Source organism: Furipterus horrens, unplaced genomic scaffold (assembly GCF_987537825.1).
Source record: "Furipterus horrens unplaced genomic scaffold, mFurHor1.1.pri manual_scaffold_9, whole genome shotgun sequence".
Taxonomy (NCBI): Eukaryota; Metazoa; Chordata; class Mammalia; order Chiroptera; family Furipteridae; genus Furipterus; species Furipterus horrens.
This window is the reverse complement of record NW_028327179.1, coordinates 89,639,727-89,659,387: the sequence shown is the minus strand read 5'-3', so window position 1 is coordinate 89,659,387 and position 19,661 is coordinate 89,639,727. Positions and strand designations below refer to the sequence as shown.

General features: G+C 40.7%; 1 protein-coding gene and 1 pseudogene across 1 annotated transcript in view; both read right to left on the bottom strand.

Annotated features, from left to right (window-relative positions):
* Positions 1 to 13,120, bottom strand: part of LOC150002157 (phospholipase ABHD3 pseudogene) — a 108,945-nt pseudogene extending 95,825 nt beyond the window's left edge.
* EXOC4 (exocyst complex component 4) overlaps positions 1 to 19,661 on the bottom strand; it is a 689,199-nt gene that overhangs the window by 340,320 nt on the left and 329,218 nt on the right. The window lies entirely within an intron of this gene.

The window sequence follows — 19,661 nt, the reverse complement described above, 5'->3', positions numbered from 1 at the left end:
ACTTGGCACTCTTGTTTTCAAGATGGTAAAAGTTCTGAGTGAGTGAAATTCCAGGAAAAGCCGCAGCTATGTATCAGGAGGCACATACGCATGGCCAGGGAGAACCTAAATGCGGGCACACTCAAACTGGAAGGAGGAGCCTCGGGCTAATAGTTCAACAGGGGCATTTTCACAAATTGGTAACTTAGAATTATCAAACTGGCAGCCTAGGAACTGAACTCACAATGCTACAGACACTACAGTATCTAATTTTTTTAAAAAATTAGATGGCAATGGAATATACGAGGATTTCACATGAAAATCAAATATATCCGACATTGTGTTTGTTTTTCAGATGTAGACAATCTGGCACCACTGGGATTGCACTCTAAAGGACAACAATTAGCGGGACCTCAGCATGGCAGTTCTCCCTTACCCCAGGAAGGTCTGTTCCCAGGCCCCAGTGGGTGCCTGAAACCACGGATATGACCAAACTCTACACTATCTTTACCCTACACAGACATACGTATGATGAAGTTTAATTTATAAGTTAGGCACATAAGAGATTACAACAATAATTAATAATAAAATAGAATAATGACCACTTTCTGCTGTAATCGAAGCTATGGAAGTGGGCCATTATTAAGTCCAATAAGGGTGACTTGCACACAGGCACAGAGAGACGCCAACAGTCCATGTGACAGCTGAGACGGCTACGAAGTGACTGACGGGCTGAGAGTGTCTACAGCACAGAGACACTGGACAAAGGGATGAGACACGTCCTAGATGGGAGGGCACGGGATTTTATCATGTCCCTGAGAACAGCATGCAATTTAAAACTTATGAATTCTTTACTGAATTGTTTATTTCTGGAATTTTCCATTTAGTATTTTCAGACACAGTTGACCACAGGTAACAGAAACGACGACGAGCAAAACTGTGGATAAGGGGAAGCTGCTATATAGGTCGGCCTCTCAGTATGGACCAAGGGTACTGAAGCTGCCTAAACCTCCATTTATGCCTAAGTCATTCATTGAGGTTATCAATTAAGCTCCTACAGGCACGGACATTTGTGATCCTTTATTTCAAGGAAGAAATATCTAATAAAGGAGAATAAAAGCAAAGATAATATAGAAATAACCTGAATTGTCTCAAAACATAATCAGACATACATCTATACACAGAAAGTTATGAACATTCATGAATTAACCCTTTCAGGATTTCCATCATGAAATAGAATGGCCCTATTGGCCAATGACTACACTGAAGTTCTGGCTTGCAAATATTTCATTTATGGGTAACTGATAGAGTCATAGTGAAAACCTCTAAACTAACAACAAATTGATAATAAAGAAATTGTAACAATTTCCACACCTCCCCCCTCAAAAAAAGTCCAAAGGTTTTTCCATGAATGGAGATGGTGGAAAACACTAACCTAACATTTATTTAGCACAAGAAGCTATCATTTAGAATCAAAGGACAGATAAGGAGCTTCCCAACAAGAAAAAGCTAAAGGAGTCCATTACTAACAAACCAGTATTACATGAAATGTGAAAGGGTCTTAGAAGAAAAAAAAAAAAGATAAAAAATATGAATAGTAAAATGGCAATAAATACCTATCTACCAAAACACCGAATCTAAAGAACAAAATAAATGAATAAGCAGAACAGAAACAGACTCATAGATACAGAGAACATTTTGACAGTTGCCAGATGGGAGGTGGGGTTGGGGAGGAGGGGTGATAAAGGGGAAGGGATTATGAAGTATAAATTGGTTGTTACAGAATCATCATGGGGATGTAAAGTACAGCATAAGAAACACAGTCAATAGTATTTTAATGACTATGTATGGTGTCAGATGGGTATGAGATTTATCGGGATGATCACTTAGTAAGTTATACAATGTCTAATCACTGGGATGTGCCCCCGAAACTGATACAATAGTGTATGTCAACTGTAATTGAAAAATGTTTTACAATGATTTAAATTAAAATATTTTTAAAAAGAAGTTAGGTGTTATATACTTTCAAGAACACTTTCTTACTTGAATTGCTCATTTGGAATTGATATCCTCTTCTGAGCTGTTGCTAATATGGCCGAGACTGCCCGTCCTCCCAGTCCCAGTATATTCAGATGCTGGTGTAATGTTCTGCATTGTAATTCGGCCCCTATTAAATCCAGGTATAGAAACGGCATCCTAGGGAGCGTGGTAAATTTTGATCATTATTTCTCCACTCAAGTTGTGTTCATCTACCTGCTGAGAGGACGATCGCCGAGTTTCACCACAAGCCCAAGGGACCCATTATTTATTATATTACGTTTTATGGTGTTGAGTAAATAGCATTAAAGTGCTAAATTCATTTGCAAAGACAAACTGTATTCATAAACTGAAGAAATTCTTTATATCAAGCTGATGCTGCTAATAGGCTCTTCATAAAAATGCAAAACGCATTCATTGTAACATGGCAGCAATAAAGGGAAACAGCTGGGTTAACACAGCGAAATATCACAAGGCAAACATTCGAGGTAAGGCGCATAGATGTAATATAACTGAATCGTGAGGTTAAACACACAAACCTCCCTTAAGTAATCTGTCATTTTCATGTAACTGCGTTATAAAAATTCACACCTTAAAATAATATAATTATCGCAATAGAATTCAGCATAACTATATATATGAATGGGTGAAGAAGCTGGCAACCCAGACCGCTTCTAAGATGTACCTTAATGACTGTGCGTTTTGACATATTTGGCTTGTCTGTAACAGGAAAAGTCCAATTGATTTGTTTTCTGTATTAAATATAATACACTTTCATTTCCATCTCTGACTTGCAGGGTTTCATGCAACTGCATTTGGCATAGCTTTTGACTATAAAAGATATTCGAGGCACCAATCCTTTGGGATTTTCCGTCCCCATGGTTCAGGTGACTTTACATCATTTCAGGCAAGTTACAACTCTGTTTTTTTCCTTGGCAGATTTAAACTCGGTGGAGCTTGAGAGTGACAACAATCCCTTGCCTCTAGGGACTTCACTATAGAAAGTCACTGTGGGTCTGACTGTCCTGCCCTGGCACCCGTTTCTCCTCACACAGCACTGCACCGACACTACCCACATGACTGCATTTCAGCAAGAGGAAGAATGAACTCTGTGTCAATTATAAGATGGTATAATGCAGATATCAAGAACAAGGAAAATGAGTATTAACAACAACGCAGTGTAGTAATGATTTAAAACCATACTTAAGAGGATTACCAAAGAGAAAGGCAGGCCTGTTGTCTGTTTTTGAGATTTCTCTCCGAGCTAATGAGAGATCAACAAGAAGCAATATATCAAATACGGAATGGAAATTAAGGAGTCCAGAATGAAGTCAGAAGTCTGGAGACAGGGGAGAAAGTCCAAACAAAAGTACAGCAAGACAAAGCAAAGGTGTTTGGGGTCAGGCCAAAGAAGATTGAGTCAGGGCATTCATGAAAACAATGAATGGAACGTTCCAAAATAGAGGAATAAATGGCGGCAGGGGGAAGAAAACATACACAAAAGGAAAGGCAGGGAAAAGGAAGTGAACTGTTAACACTTCAGGTGTTGCAAAATTGCATTTTACAGCAAATTTGTATCCTTTAAAAATGTAGGTATTTATAAGATCAAGGGTAAAATAAACACAGTCAGTCCCTTTACCGAACACACTTCTTCATTCACAGCAGTGTTTGAATATGGTTTATTTGGTTCCTAAAATCCGATTGTCTATACTAAATTCTCCGGGATTTGTCACTAACACACAAATTCTGATTCATCAAAAAAGCGGAGGATGGAGTGTCCCTTCAACCCTCTGTCCCCATGTGCTTAGTCCCAGCGTTTTCTCTCCCAACCCTGTCGATGGCCTCCGCAGTGATGTGGGGATCCGGCCCTTTATTCGGACAGCCTTGTTACCTACACACTCCAGCGGGGAAGCCAAAAAAGCTTCTCTTACTTCCCTGCAGCCAGAAGACATCCTGCTCCTCCTCCTTTCACTACTGCAGACTGCCCCCACGAGGGCCAACTCAATCATGCTCAGGCACTTCAGGGCCTCCTCGGGTAAAGGGGGAGCTGTTCCAGAGCACTGGCCGTGTCGATGGCAAAAAATGAAAGCCCTCTTGCTAAAAGAAAGGGGTTCACATAATATGCCTTGCTATCTAGGGACAGAGTGCAGAAAGAGAGACAAGAAATGGAGATCGATTCCCTCCCCTGCCCAGATCCCCCAGCACTACATCACCTTCCATACTTCCCCCCAGAACTGCCATCTGACCCAGGCCACGTGCTACTGCACCCATCAGAGACTCCTGGAGACTCAGTCGCTCACCACCCAGCTCCCGCAGAAGAGAAACCTCTGTCCCAGGCCTTGGTAAGCACAATGAGGCCACAGTGAGGGGGATGCCCTTACTCTCTAAATGAATAAAAGGCTAGACCGAATAATCACTAAAGCCCCTCTGTTTATCTTGTCCCAACACTGCATACGAGCATCTGACCTCACTCCTAGGTTTCAGGAGAAGCACATGTGCTCCTAGAATCTCAGGTCAAACTCCATGTCCATTTCCAGCACACATGCTTATATTGTAGTTAAATTTGAGAACGCTACATCAAGACCCTAGAAATAGATTATGGATAAAACTTTCTGTAGAGGTTTGCACCAAAGAAGATGACATAAGATTATTTCTATGAGAAAATGCGCTGAGTTCCAAACTAGCAAATGAACAGATAAATGAACTATAATCTATTCACAAGTATAAAACTATATGGTTACGATGTTACCAGGTACCCTATTATAGAAAAGCATCAGAAAACAGGCAGTTTGGCAAATGAGCATGAGCAGGCCCTCAAGGTGCCCAGACTATTATACAATGAATGTATACATTTTAATTTGACTTAGATGCATTTCTGGAACATGTTTATGAGAAAAGCAAGGCCTTAATGCTCATTTTCTAGTCATACATTTAATGGTGTTTACTCCCTTGCCTGTATTTATCACACTTCCTTGGACATAAAAACAAACAAACAAACAAAAAAAAATGGCCATTCAGGACATAAACTACACAGGGCTTCCGTAGTGCATCAGATGGTAACGGGGAGTCACTATATTCATTTGTAGAGCAAGGAGGAAGTCTCACCAACGCCTCAAACGTCGTCGGCAGCCGTCTGTCTCGAGAGACGATGGTGTAGCTTCTTAAGAGTCTATCTGCACCGCCGAGAATGGCTGTGCAGTCCGACTCGGGAGTGACACGGTATCTGTCTCCTCCCGTGTTGAATCGACATCTTGCGATGACGCTGGAGTGTCCTCTCCAGTGAAGCTGAAGCTACAGAGCCTGGGCAGGGTGATATGGAGGGTCTGCTGTTGCCCATGCAGCAGACCACCCCTCTCTTCGCAGCTGAAGGATCCAAGGGAAAGACGGAGTCAATACAGCTTGGCTTCAGGTGCGCCGCAGGAGTTGCCGGTGTTGACTACAACGTCAAACCGCCTTAGGGACTCCGGCTCCGGATTTTCTGTCGGGGTTTACTCCCTTAGCCTTTCCCCTGAAGAGGTATGCCGCAAGGCAGCGGAGGTTTTTTGGAGTCAGAGTTTTCCTTCTCTGAACGCCTCAAACACAACATGGCTATTCAGGTAAAAAAACATCTAAATATTATGATGGGATAGGCAGCAGATGAGAAAAACTACAGAGTTAAAAAAGAACAGTTGGCTGGTTCAGATAGTTTGTGGGAAAACAGCAGAACGCACTTGATTATAATAAAGGCAGTCTTTACCCTATCCGATGCAAAGCCTATTTACATAGGAGTTTGTACCCAATGCACTGTCTGTTGGAGTGTGAAGTATCTTAAGTAGAAAACTTCTGATCATCTGACACAGTGAGGTAAAATGGAAGAGTCTGGGTTTATTTCAGGCTCGGCTTGTTATTCTGAAGAGTTGAACAGAGTGGCTAGACAAGGTGGTTGCTAATCTTTTAAGAGTTAGTCGTTCTCAGCCATAAAGGTACCTTATGCAGAGTGAGCATAAATGTGAGCTGTAGGGAGGCAGTCTGCCTCTTTTTCACAGGCTGCTGATCAATTTCGGGGGCAGAGGGGGCTGCTTTAAACAGTGGTCAGAGTAAATCCCCAAGAGCTGTTCTGGGTAAGCTGGCTGGCTGCCTGGGATCACTTCTGGTGCTGTCTGACAAGCGGACAGTGAAAAATGGCCATGTCTTCAGTTCTTGAAAGCGCATTCCAAAGAATACTAACTCCAAAATATATTCCTCGCACGATGTGTTTGTTGCTCACATAAGCATAGAATATGTTTCATGGGCCACTTGTCTCTGGAAACTCACAATGAAACCTGAATGCCGAAGGCTTTGAAAAGTTCTACAGTAAAGAAAGTTGTTTTAAAACCAGGCAAACAAGAAGTATTACTACACTGTTACAGCTCTCAAAAGGATCTACTAGAATAGAGTTTCCTGGGAATAAAGAACTGTTTCTTAATTCACCGTTCTGGCTACGGCCCCTCAGCACCGTAGCTGACAGATGATAGTGTTCACATTTTGGAAAAACTGAACGACTGAACCTGGGCAGGCCTGGAACCTTGAAATACGGCTAATGTTCTTATTAGGCCTTGTATAGCTAAAGTAAAACGTAAAACGCATTAAGGAAATGTAACTATAAAAGTAAAATGTACAACAACAAAAGAATAGCTTCCCAGGAGGACAAAAGTAAATTCAAGGCAGTAAGTTCATTCCATGGAGCGCTTTGCTCCAGGAGTCAGAAGAAGCTAGCCACGAAATATACTGCACAGGACTTGTGAAAGTATTATACTCCACACGGGCTCCATAAACATTAGCTGATGTTTCCCAGCAGTGCCCAGAACTGATTTATCTACCCACTTCTGTTCTCAATGCCTCAATTCCCCTGTCTAGAAAATAAACAAATATTTACTGTAAAATACAACAGCAATCCATTCTCGCTGAGGAATGAGGAGGTGCAATTTACGTTTCAGGAGTCTTTGGAAAAAGGCAGATGATGGATGGGAGTGTCGATCACGATCACCATCACCATCACCACGGCTGTTGCGGGAAACAGGTCAGAGAGGCAGCCCGCCAGTTCTCTGGCCCTTGTGCTTCCTGTCATTGGAGGGGTGTCCTTTTTATAAAAACCACACTCTGCTCAGTTTCTTAGGGTAGAAAGAGACAGAGGAGAATTGCTAAGGCAATAAAACTCAACACGGCTAAGCTCTAATGATTTGCTTAATGAAGATTTCTTTATTAATCCCTGACAAATATTTTTGACAAGAAAGAATATACAAATTAAATATTTCCTAGGAAGAGCTGTGATATAATAGAACAAATTTTTTTAAAAGGTTCAGGTTGGAGCTTTGAACACAGAGTTTAGGGAGAAAAAAAAATCTCTGATTAGGATCTTGACTGACCGGCAGTCTTAATCCATCGCTTTGCAGGTTCCTGGCGAGCAGGGATGGTGGTACTCGCGCTTACGTCCCTCGTGACTGGTGTAGTGTCCGGACTATGTTAGGCACCAAGGAAAGTTTGAATGAATGAATGAGTGAATACCCATGCCTCTATGTTTTATCAAAAAATAATTAAAACCTATCCAGGTATTTAAAAGCTGACGGTAAGGATTCAATTACTTGTAAAGTGCTTTAAAGGGAATGTGAATACGTTTCCTTCTCCATTAGCATAAGCCTTAAGGTCAGGGCAGAGAAGGGGATGGGGGGCGGGGGAGAGCAGGGACAGCATCTGTATTGTATATTCTACAAAATGTCCACCAGCTTAATATACGGCATGGTTATCAATCTGTACGCCAGTCATCCCAATCCATTCTGGAGAAAAATCATTGTTTCCAACATAATACACTAAAACAAATTTATAAATGTTAATAAAATTTTTAAAAGGTCAGGTAACCACTTCCTGAACCGTATGTCAGGGGGAACCTAATACATCTCAGTATCAGGTCATTGGCAGGACAGCTATGACATTAAAGAATGGAGAAAATGGAATTTTTCTCTTTTAAAAATTGGTTAACCAGCATATCTCTCTGTTTCCCTCTCGGCGGCCTGGAATGGAGCAAGCACTGTAACAGGGGAAATTTATTGAAACATACCATTAAATCAATATGGCAGAGCACTCTGCCTTACACGGGGCTATAAAAGTCATGTGTGTGGGAAAGCCGAAACAAATTGGCACTAAAAATAAGAACAAAAATGTTTTTAAAAAGTAAGTGGATTCCTGGAATTTACAAATTTAGTGGACCAGGAAGCAAAACCAGCATTTTGAAACTTACCTTGTAATCCTTTTTTGTTAGGCTAAAATTAAAGAGAGACCCTTACTCAACAATCAGACTTGAAAGTGACATGCAGAATGGAGGGTTCTGGCTGGATTATCAGAAATTACTTTCGAAGAAGGTAATAAAACTGGGTTTATAGAAAAGAGTCATACCAGGGTTTATTCAGTAACAAATAGATCATCCATGGAGATTCAGAGGGCAGGGAGAAAACGTGCTGTCAAATAATTCTGCTGTGGAGTAAACTGTGTTGTGAGTAACTGAGAAGCAAGCATTGAAAACACAGTAGTGTGTGTAGGTCATACCGACATTAGATTTTAAAAAGGTTTTAAAAAGTCCTAGGCCAGATTATTCATATATAGATACACACACACACACACACATATATATATATGTGTGTGTGTGTGTGTATACATATATGTGTGTGTGTGTGTGTATATATACATATATATATATATATATATATATATATCTCCCATGTGGTTTATAAGACTTGAACATGAAATATTTATATTTATATTTTCCAACTACTTAAATTTATAAAATATGCTAGAAAGACTGCTTTTGGAATTCTTAGAATAATTTAGTTCTACAACTGAAAGGAGTCTTAAAAAATCAACTGGTCTAACATCTGCATGGGCATCAAGTTAAATGTTTATACTAATTTATAAAGTGTATTTGTACATATATATTTGATCCACATAAGAATCCTGTGCAATAGAAAACACTAATTGGTTTACTCAAGAACATTGAACTGACCTTGTGAAAATCAATAAGCCCCTCCCTTCAGTTCAGAATGGAAAAGACATATGCCACAGAAGAGGACACAGATGAAATATACTGGGTTGCTAGTAGGACTGAAGGGCACTGTGTTTCCATTTAATACAGCAGAGTCCCCCATTACTATACAATGAATGTCATATGGATCTTCTGCAGTCAAGAGGCATGTGCTTTCAGAAAAGAAGGGAAAAACAAAGATATGAAAATCACCTTGAACTTGGACTGTAAGTTATTTTCTTGCATCTTGGATATGGTTTTGCTTTGTTTTTTTTTTTTTAAAAGAAAGGAAAATTCCCACCTTGCATGGCAGCTGAGCCTCCAGAGATCCCTTTTGTCACAGGTCATTAGTGTTTGTCACTACACGGCTTAATGCAGTTGTCTGTTCCCCTCGTGTCCCCTGCACAGATTCATCTTCGGCTAACGCAGCAGAGGGTCAGGGAAGCTACGAAGGCCTCTGGGTTTGCTGCCTTCATGGGCTAGCATTTTGAAATCAGTCTAGGCCAAAGGGACTTGCTGGTAGCACATGCTTCTCCTGTCACAAAAGGCACTTGTCCACAGGGACAAAGGTCTGAATACCTAGAGGCACCTTTGTTCAGAGGTGGAAAATTGTTGTCCTGGGACCGTAACTCAGAAATCACGAGGGAAAAAAAAGGTATTCAGACACGCACACAACTGCATATCCTGACTCCACAACTCTATGTTTAGGCTCTGAAACTTCATTTATTCCACAAACATTAATTGATGGCCTACTATGTGCCAGGAACCATTCTAAGTGATAGGGAAACAACAGTGAACAAAACAGACAAAAATCCATGCCTTGTGCAATTTACATTCTTAGTAGGGGGAGGTAGCCAAATAAGCCAGATTAAAGATAATACAGATGGTGAGAGGGCACCGAGGGGAACAACGCAGGGCATATGACAATTTTAACGAGAGGATCAAGGAGGTCAGTGGTCTGGAGGGGAGTGGTCTGCAGAGAGGACTGTAGGAAATGCACTGTGTGTCATCTGGGAGGAGCACGTTATGCAGGGCCTTCTAAACATTTATAAAGAATTCTAGTTTTCGCTCTGCATGAATTTCTATTGGAAACTTTTTAGCCAAAAAGTTTATCTGATATGACTCACTTAAACAGGATTGCTGTGGCTGAAGGGGAGGAGGGCAGGAGATCAAGCATGAGACCAGTTAGGAGCCTGATTCGATAAGTCAGGCAAGAGATGAGGGCTAGACCAGGACAGTAATTACGAAGAGGTGAGCAACGGTTTGACTCTGGGTTGGTTTGTTTGTGTTTTTTGTTTTTTGTTTTTGGAAAAGCCAACAGGATATGCAAATGAATTTCTTCTGGCGTGTGGGAAAAAAAACGGATGACTCTTAGATTTCTGGCCTGAGCAATTGGAAGAGTGTATCGCCATTTACTGAAAGCGGGAAGACTAAGGGACAGCATTTGGTGAACAGATGGTGCAGAATATTGGGATCTCAGTTTTGGACATTGTAAATGTGAGATTCCACATGACAAAGAAGCAGAAATGTCAAGTAAGCTGAAAGACAAGTAAGGCTGGAGTTCACTGGAGCAGGCCGGGCTGGAGATATAAGTTTGGGACGAGATGCTACTGAAAGATCTAAGAGTAAACGAGATTTAAAAAGAGAAGGTGGCCAAGAACTAAACGGTGGGTACAATAGGCTAAGAGGTCAGGCAGGTGAGAGGGAAACTCATGGGGAGACAATGAGGTGGGAGAAAACTGGAAGAGTGTGTCATCTGGCAGCCAAGCCTGAGGAGGGGGACATAGTGATAAGTGGCATCGAACACCAGAGAAAGCTTTAGTAACATGTCAAAGTAGCAGGTCCCACTTTGTCCTGACCAGCAGTAAAGTGCAGATGAGGAGAGAATGCACTGGGGTTACATTGGCTCCATGCCATCCATTTCTTGGTTTCAATTTCATCACAGGGAGGGAGGGACGGAGCGGGGAATGAACAGTCTAATCCCTTATGCATATTTTATTTTTAAAAAACTGAGCAAGACTGTGACATGTTTTGAGGTCTTAGGAAAAGCACAGAAAATCTGACTTTGAAAAACTCTGCTAATACGTTTAGTACATCACCTGTCCCTATCCCGTACCTATTCCTCCTTAGCAAATAGTTTCCTCGGCAAGACAAAGGGAAGATTCCAGTATTAGACTGGTGTTCTCCATAAGGCAGACATGTCACTTTTCCCCTTAGTTTTAGATAGGAACTCACTTATTTCAGATAAGGAACAGGACAATGAAGGGAGTGTCCAATAGGCTCTCATTTCAATAAAAAAAGTTCAGAACTATTATCCTAGATTAAATCATAGTCTTGAAATCATCTTAAGGGATATCCCAGGATGATCACTGAGTAAACTAATCCAAGCCTTCAAAAATGAATGGCATATTAAGATCTGATTAAATGTCCTACTCAAAACTGTTCTACTCCAAGTTCCCACAGATACGTAATTTCTGTATCTAATAATTTATTTCTCTTCTTGATTTCTCTGCAGCTCTGAAAACTAATGCTCTCATTCTCGAAACATGCTTGGGTGGTTTCTGTAACTGGCTTTCTTCATGCGTCCTTAGCTGTATCACTTCCCTTAGGCTCCTAATATGGCATGTCCTAAGATTAAATTGACCCCCGCTCTCAACTATATTCAAGGCTTAAAAATAACCTCTATTGTAGAATAGCACAGAAATCGTAAGTTTGGCTTTAAAATTACAAAAATATTCTCTATGTTAGTTTTCTCCTCTGTGAAACGTGGCTGTTAACATTATCTGCGGCACAGAGTTGTAGTGAAGGTAAAATAAACTAATCCATGTAAGACTCAACATCGAGATTGGCACATATTAAATAGGCAAAAAATGTTGGCTGTTGACTCCCAAACAGAAAGTCCTACCTCCAGCCTCTCTTTATTTTCAAGTTTAATTTCTACCGCCGACTGAAATTAGTCATTGGATTCCCTCAAATTCTCTGTGAAGAAAAGACAACATATTTAGAGACATCATAAATTAGAGACCTATTGTACCACGAGTAAGTCAATTATAGCAAGTCATTCGATGAATGTCAGCAGAGGAGAGCCATGAACAAAATGCCACTTCGGTAACGGAAGCCTAACTTGCAATAGCAAGAGCACCTAGGAGATGTCCCTACTCTCTTTAGTGGGTGCTTCCTACAGCGCTATTTTACTCCACCTTCTTAACTTCACCAGCCCACATCTGGTCAAGTGGAATTCCTACTGTTTTTATGAATAAAGTAGGACATTCATTTAATCCATCATCCCACCTTAGACAAAAATCTCTGGTCTAAAAAGAGTCATATGGAACCTCAGAACCATAGGTTTCTAAGGCATTTTCCTCTTTAAGAACTTTTATTACTAATATCTTTTAAATAACAAATCACGTCCATGCCAAATAGTTTATCCTGCTCTTCCGAGAACCCTCCGCACCCGCACGTGCCCCATTCTCACCTGTCACACCAAGATCCTGCCCAGTGCTCGTTTTTCATTGGATACTCTATGCAGTGCCAAAACCTAAAGGGACCCATCATCTACTTCAAAATTTTCTGATCTACGTCAAAATTCTTTTATTTCATAAATGTGTAGCCTCAAATCATAAGCAGTTAATAAAACATATCCAGAAAGCCAGTAATGTGTATTCTACCATTTCTGTGTGAGCTTTCTGTATTCTCTGTAGCTAAAGCTTTTTTACTTCTGCCCAGAAGAAGGGGTCAGAACACCACGATAGCCTGGGTTTTGGGGGTAGCCACTAAAATGCACAGAATCGCTCAATGACCACACACAGCAGGGTGGGTTCACAGTGTTCACAGTGATGTTGGGTTTCCGTCCCTCTGAGGCCAGTTCCTGACGGGGTCCTTCCCAGTGCCTCATCTGCACACGCGCTGTGCAGCTAGCATGGACCACGGAGACATACAATTTATACACGTTCTTGTCATGTGGGGCTGACCTCCCTCATGGCTCTTTGGGACCTTGCTGACCCCATCTGCCGCCTCAGGCACCTCGAGGGCCCCTCCTAACTCCACAGACGCCCCGGCTGGCTTGAGTGGCATGTTGGCAGGCAAACAAAACTTCCAGTCGGATCACTGTGAGTTCAGATCTCAAATTCGCCACCTGGTTCTATGTTCTATAACCTTGAAAATAAATCACTGTAGCCCTTTCTCAGATTTGGGGTTTTGAAAATCTAATGATTGTCTTGAGAGTTAAGATAAGATAAGACATAAAAGTAGCTGGTGAAGAGCAGGGGCTTAATCAAATGAATAAACGGCAGGTCCCTCCCTCTCGGCCGTGTTTGGATGCTGAGGCGGCAGCAGATTCCAGTACAGGCCCCACCCCATCAAATTCTGCGCTCAGCTTTAATGAGGTACTTATTGTGTATCCCCCCCAGAATAAATCTGGCACTGGGTTACCCCTAAGTAATCAGAGGGGGGGAAAGTTAAGAGAAGAATGAAAAAGAAAAAACGAATAACACTCTAAATTGCACTCAAAGGTTTAATATTCTTCGGAGTGGATGCTTTTGAAATCTGCAGAGTTCCACCAGGCCCACTCCTGGGGGAACACATCCTCAGCCAGATCAACACAAAACAAAAGCAGCATGCACGAAAGTGCGGTACTCCTGCTATCGAGAGGACTTTCACGCAACGTGACGGAAACAGTGTCTCGGAAGGGTAGGTATCTTTGCCACCATTCTTTCTCCCCTTCCATTTGTTCTTTGTATAAAATTATTGGGGCAAGCGCAGGCCGCTGGCTGTCTGTCTGTGCCTCCGTGTGTCCCTCCAGCCTAGCTCACACACAGTTTGCTCCTGCTCTCCTTTCCCTGGAAAATACTCTGTAAAGAAATAACTGGGAACAAATTAGTCATTCTGTAGTCTATTGATTGAGCCACAGTAAATCAGGGTCACACCGGGTGTGCTTTGGGGGAAGGGAAGCAATCAATTCAAGGCGGCAAAAAAAAAAAAAAAAAAAAAAAAAAAAATTAATGAAAACACGCAGAAGTTTCAGCCTTGTTATTAACATTCAGGCTGCGAGTCCTGAACATATTGCCCGAGGGCCATAACAAACGCTAGACTGGCAAAGGGAACGCTCATTATTAACTACATTTCACGGAAGGCTGGTGCAGACAGGGGAGAGCCCTTGCTTCTTGGGTTTTAGAGAAATGACGCTAGTGAAGAAGACTTACCCAGAGGAGGAAGGCCGTTCTGTCATATCTTACTTATCTCTGGAAAAGTCCATGCAAATGGAGGCTGTTAAGTAAATTGCTATTTCTCCATCTAATTAAAGCAGAGGGACATATGTATTGCCAGGCATGACTCAATTAGCTCCAACAACTATATCTCTTATTAGTTTTGGAAATATAGTCTGCTAAAGATGGAAACTTTTTAAACAGGTAGACGCCTATCTTTTTATTCTGGAAGGGTTCACTGTAGTTCAAATCACTCCTAAGTATGACTAGCTCATCTCCCAGGTCTTAGTTTGGACATTTCTTATGTTAGGAGGACTTCCCGGGCCCTCAGAGCCTATATCGGATTCTCCCACTGTGCTCACGCATTCTTTGTAGCTCTTCTCCACTGGCCCGTGAGCACCATGAAGTGCTATTCACGTCTGACGTATTCCTACTGGTGTGCATAGGGCCCGAGCCCCCACTGACCTCCCTGCAGCAGCATGAAGGGCCGAAAACAAAGCCCGGACAACGCAGGCCATTAAAGGTGCATAAAGAAAACCCACATCTCTGGGTTCCACTATAGTTCTCATAACTGTATAACTCTTAATTTTTTTTTTGGAAATATTTTCTGCTAAAGACGGAATCATTTTTAAACAATTACCCACCTATCTTTTTACTCTGTAATGCTCATAGAGTTCTCATAAATAATTTGTTTACTCTAAATTTAATAAAAAACGGACACTTTCATCTGCTACCATTCCATTTGCACCATTATTTTAATTACGGGGTCCTTCATCATTTTCCTGGAGCTTTTCCTGTTTTCGACAGGGCTATTGTTGCCTTCTTTGCATTTTTAGAATTTGAAAATAATTATCAGTGTTCCAGTTACAAACTTTGGATACTTTACAACGATGAAATTTTCTATTTCTTCTAATCACCATGTGTGCTAATGTCCTTTGCAAAGGCAGAAAAGAAAGTAGTATATTCTGTGTATTATTTTGAAAGCTCCCCAAATGACCTCTTTGCTACTATTAAGGCTTAAAATCCAGCCCTTAATAATTTAAGTGTAAGCCATCTTCCTAAGTCCTCCAATTCTACAAATACTGTGGTGGAGCAGTGTGTCCTATTACGTGACTGTGCATCAGCCCTGAGCAACAAAGGAAGAGGAAGGGAAGAGAACTGCTAGGCCCTGTATTGAGAAAGAGGAACGGGGCAGGTATCCTACGCCCTGCCCCTTTAGTTTGCTCTAACCATAAGCAACAGCCCAAAATGCTAATGCTTCTTAGATCATCTACGTAACTATCCATTTTCTGTTTCTATGACAACAGTCTCTACAAAAAGCATTTACAGAGTCCTGACTGCATTTCAAGTGCAGTTCTAAGTAAGTTAGGTACATTGGCTCATCTTCTAACAATCCCAATAAAGCCAAAGGTACTCTTTCTATTTTACAGATGAAGAAACTGAGATTGACCAAACTTTGGTGACCAACATGGAACTTAATTGGTTTGATTCTAAAACCTGGACCTCGATGGTATTTTGGCCTCCATGGCTAAACATCTCCCTCAAAACTCTCGGGATCCTAATGAGTTTAGGGCACCTTTTAAAATTCCTACTAAGGAATATTCTTTCATGTAGAATTGATATTTACAAACCCTTACTCACACATGCCAAGACCCAGTGCTGAAATGGCAGAGATTGCCCAGTGCACTACTCAATTTCTTACTAAGAAAAAACTGCATCTATTCGGATACCTTATTTTATGAGTTTCAAAGGGGGAAAAATACATGATGTCTATGAAAAACTCATTTCTGCTCATGACTGCCTAGACCCTTCCAGACTAGGTTTCTTAATTATAATGAGACTTTCTCATCTCCTATTTGCCCTGGCTTCAGGACCATGAATTCCTCCAGCCTTGAACTCTCTGCTGTCTGGGGTTCTCATGTCTGACTCTCACACCTGGGAAGAATGAAGACAAATAGCCACGGAGAGCGCGTGCACCGTTCTTACACACTTCTATCTTGTCCACCTCCAATTCTGTGGCGCAGTTCGGAAGGAGGGAGGCTGTTTGGGGAGTGACAGCAGGAGAAGATTCCTAAAGCTGGGCTTCCTCTTTCTTATCTGTCCAAAGGGAGGAAAATAGAACTACACCGGGAAGAAAATTCAGCTACAAAGGGAAACATATTGCTGGGCTTTGGAGTTTATAAGGAATGAATATGTGCCATGCTGAAAACCCAGAGAAAAAAAAAGATTATTGAAGTATTTACTCTGTTAACCTGCTAGAGGGAAGCGGTAAGTGTACACACACAAAGTAGTGCAAAAATAGCAGAGACGTCTTGTATACTCTCTGAAAAATTACTTCGGGGGCACAATTTTACAAACACAATCTGCACTGTCTTGGTACATTTTCAGCTGTGATGGACAAATACAAGGGGAACTAGTTCATCACGGTAAAGGGCAGAGGCTTGCCTTGACCTTCAGGGAAAAAGGCTTCTGAAAGCTGAGTCAGAGATCTGGATTCCAAACCAATTCAATGTAATAAAGAATCTGAAAATATAACATCTATGTAAAATGATAAAACGTTATTATTGCTAGTATTAATAATGTTGTCCTTCCTCTCTCAAGGTTTATTAGAAGACACCCTTTGGCCCATCAAAATCTACAAGAAAATAGTCTAGACAAAGGTTCTACTATGGGTGCTAATATGTAACCTCAGGTTTTGAAATCCATACAAGATACAGTCTTATTCATTAATGCTGGTGTCTCCCTAATTTCACCCTAATTAGAAAATTAGAAAATAGTAAGCATTGCCATTATTATAGTTTTAAATTTATAATTTTTTTTGTCCCGGAGATTTGTACTCTTTGTTCTCCTTCTTTTCAGCCAGAAAAACGTAGGGTAAACATTTAAGACCAAAATGAGTCTACTTTCATATAGTGCCCAACCTGTGAGTTTTTAGATACTGACACAGAAGCATTAAAGCTATTTCATATCTATAAGGAAAAATGAGTGTTATGAATCATAGTTTGTAGAACAGAGGAACTGTCAAAATTCCATAAAACGGTAAAGACAGCCACCTGCTCTGAGGCTCTGCCATGACTCGCTCTCCCCACTATTCTTTCTTCTCTCTGGATACACTTCCTGCTTTTTCCTTTCTTCTTTACTGATATATATACACGCATTCCAAAGAAGTGGGTTTCTCAGAGCTTACATGTGGTCCTTACCAATGTTTCCTTCTGTTTGCCTTTTATTCTCTCTCCCACTTTGTTTCAGAATTATGGCACGGCTTACTGTATCAGCCTTATTGTCATCACCGCATGCTCTTCAGTGTGCTCTCTGCCTCAGCTCTTCCTCAGTCATCCATGCCTAGTAATTTGATCTTTCTTCCTTGAGATCTCTTATGTTTGTCCTAACATGGCCAGGACTTCCAGCTACAATGCCAATATTAACTGTGGGCGTCATAGGAAAAGTGGCATTTATATGCCATCAACATCGTAGCCGAATTACCTGGAAAAGGAAACCAACTGACTTTTATGTTTATCTCTAAGCTGATAATGAGAATCAATCTACCAAACAGTATCTGTCTACTAGAGTTTCGGAGTTACAGAGTGAGGTCCTGGTGGGCAATTGTGATATTAGATAGGAGTCCTCAGAGTAATATTTAAAATCATCCTATTCAATGAACAAGCGATCTGTAGCTTCATATAATGGTTTCATGCTATGAGGCTAATTCACGCTATCAGTGATCCAAAACCTATTTCTATTAGAGTCAACAATCATCTTCTTATGATAATGCAGTAATTTTTCAGACTAATGAATCAGGATGTTTTTCTAAAAATGTTAAATTCAAAACAAATACAGAATCTGCAGTGCTAAGAAAACGATAGGTGTTGAATTTTTCATTTTGATTTTAATTTTTAATTTATGGAAGATAGAGCATCCATTTCCTCTATATTTATTCAGGTTTGAATGAAAAGTCCCTGCTTCCGTTCAGAGTTTGATCTTCTTGGCTATGATGTATTCCTTGGCTTGGACCCCAATGAGAGAGAGTCTCTACACACGCTGTCAATCATGTACATCAAATGCCTGAGTGAGGAAGAAAGTTACTTTCTGTTACAGAACTCTGAGGCCCTCTTCGGGGAGAAACATGGAAAAATGTGGTGCATGACAACTTTCAGTTTTTCTTCTTTCTCACACGATGAATACTTAGGACATTGTCAAAGTTCCTTTTATGGACATTATAATTAAATCATCCCCCTCCTTTTTTTCTTTCTTTGGGGATATACAAGAAATGTCCACTCCAGAAGTAAAACTGACCAATCCTGACCCTTAGAAAGCTTTGTGAACAACTTCTTTCTATTGTAGGATAAAATAACCTTGAAAATAAGAATATTTCCTGGCTTTCCCCCCCTTTTTGAATTTCTGCCACTACAGTTATTTTACAGATTAGAATTAACTCTCTCCCCCCCACCCCCCAAACAGTGACGATCCAGCAGGGTAGGTTATTAATTGTATCTTATGATAAGAATATTACACCTGATTTGGACTTTAGCGCTATATGAAAAGTTGGCCAGAACTATTAGGGTAAAATGTTCATATAAGACACACTTCCCTATTCCGAGGCTTAATTACTGTACTAAGGGACCTTGAAATGGCCATTCCACTAGTTTTAAGTGGTACTAACTAGGATGTAGAATTCAGATCCCATGTCACACACAGATAAAAACATGGACCATGTAACGTTTTGGCTCTTTCTACAACAAAACACCAACTTGAAGATTAAAAATAAGACTAAGTATTCTTAAAGGGCAGGATTTTCATTCAAGAATGGAAATAAGCAATCTCTAGTCGCTGTCAGTAGGAAAAACAACTGAGTTTAAAGCTCCATTTCACAAATTGAATTCTGGCTGCATTTTAATATCAAAACTCTTTTTTCCCCCTCCACAGCACCAGAAATACATTCCAGAGCCAACGTTCTCAAGTGAAAACATACAGTATTTAGACAAGCAGTAATTTGCTAGTAATGTTTCCAAATAACCATTTCACACACGATTGCTAATCATGCCATGTGAGGGAAATCTCTAAACTAGGGAATAATATATATGGCCATAAAATTAAATGATCAAACTGATAAGTAGAGGGAAAATGGTCAAATAAAAGAGTGTGTTCTAAGCTGGTTCAGAGTATTAATAAAGTCTGTTTTGGAAACACAACCAAATCTTAAAACTATAAACACTCTCTTATTCCTGAATGCTCAGTAAAATTATTTCTCCCCAAAGTAGTAATATAATATTCAATAGTTTCCCATTCGGCCACTTCCATCATCATAACTACTTAGGACTAAGCTCTTAAAAAATTATTTATTGAGACCCATTTCAAGAGGCTTCCCACCAATCCACACTGTCCCGCCTCCCCCTCTTAATACCCTTGAAAGC